Raw genomic sequence first — 1194 nt, 5'->3', positions numbered from 1 at the left:
GTAATGGTCAGGGTGCCATTCTTTGAATTGAACCCAGGAAGCGGGTAGGTGGAGGAATGTCGCTATCTGTTTTATGACCAGTACCTGGAGCACTAAGCCACAAAGGCTACACTCCCAAGCCTGGGCCCAAAAGCCTCGAATTTTGTTTTTACTTTGCTATACTTTTTTAATACTTCTTCAATGAGTACACTGTCACTGTCTTTAGACACACCAGAAGAGGGCATCTGACCTCATTACAGATAGTTGTAAGCTACCATGTAGTTGCTGGGATTTGAACTCAGGACCTCCAGAAGAGCAGTCAGCGTTCTTAACCACTGAGTCATTTCTCCAGCTCCCTCTCCCTTGATTCTTGCCTGGGTATCCTAAAAGTCCCACCTCTATCTCCCTTCCATCATTGGCCACTGTTAACTCTATTTCCCAACCAGAGCCAACTGGGGGCAGTGTTCCTTTAGCCTATGTGCAGGACACTGGAAACAGGTTTTTGAGTAACCTAATTAGCATGAGAACTCAAGCTGCTACAATTTTCTCCTGGTTTGGTTGAATTAGGATAACTAGGGCTTGCTGTCTGTCATGGGGTAGCTGGGCTTTGGAGGTGTCACATTGGCCTGGTTCGTGTTGATTGTGTTGTTTCGAGGGCCTTTAGCCATCTAGATGCTTTTGCTCCATGGATGTTCTCATTGTAGTGGGGGTTTAGAGGAAGGTGAACCTGGATGGTCCTGGTGTGGCAGGCCTCTGATGGGCTGCCTTGGGCTGTATGGTTGCGAACCTGTAGTTCTGTATGGTTCAGGAGTCTCAGGTTTGATGAAGGTGGGCAGATATGTGGCAGGAGAATGGAGGACCTCTTGGATGGCGGGCTGCTCCAGCAGCTTGGCTTGCCCCAGAGGACTCAGATAGCAGGGAAGAAGGGTTGGGGAAGGGAACCTTACCTGTGGTTCAGGAGTCTGATGGAGGTGAAGGAGAGGTGGCAGGAGAGTGGAGGTTCCCTGGGTAGTAGGCTGCTCAGAGCAGCTTGGTTTGGCCCAGAAGGGATTCTGTTATTTCCAAGGAAAACTGCCAATATAACATACTATTTCCCTCTCTCCTCCTCCTTTTTTTTTTGGGGGGGGGGGGGGGAAGTCCCAGTACAGGCCTCTGGCTCTCCTAGAACTAGAGTTTCTCCTGTCTCTGCCTCCCAAGTGACTGAAGGCATATCCA

The sequence above is a fragment of the Mus caroli genome, chromosome 13 (genome assembly GCF_900094665.2).
Source record: "Mus caroli chromosome 13, CAROLI_EIJ_v1.1, whole genome shotgun sequence".
NCBI lineage: Eukaryota > Metazoa > Chordata > Mammalia > Rodentia > Muridae > Mus > Mus caroli.
Note: the sequence above shows the minus strand (reverse complement) of the source record.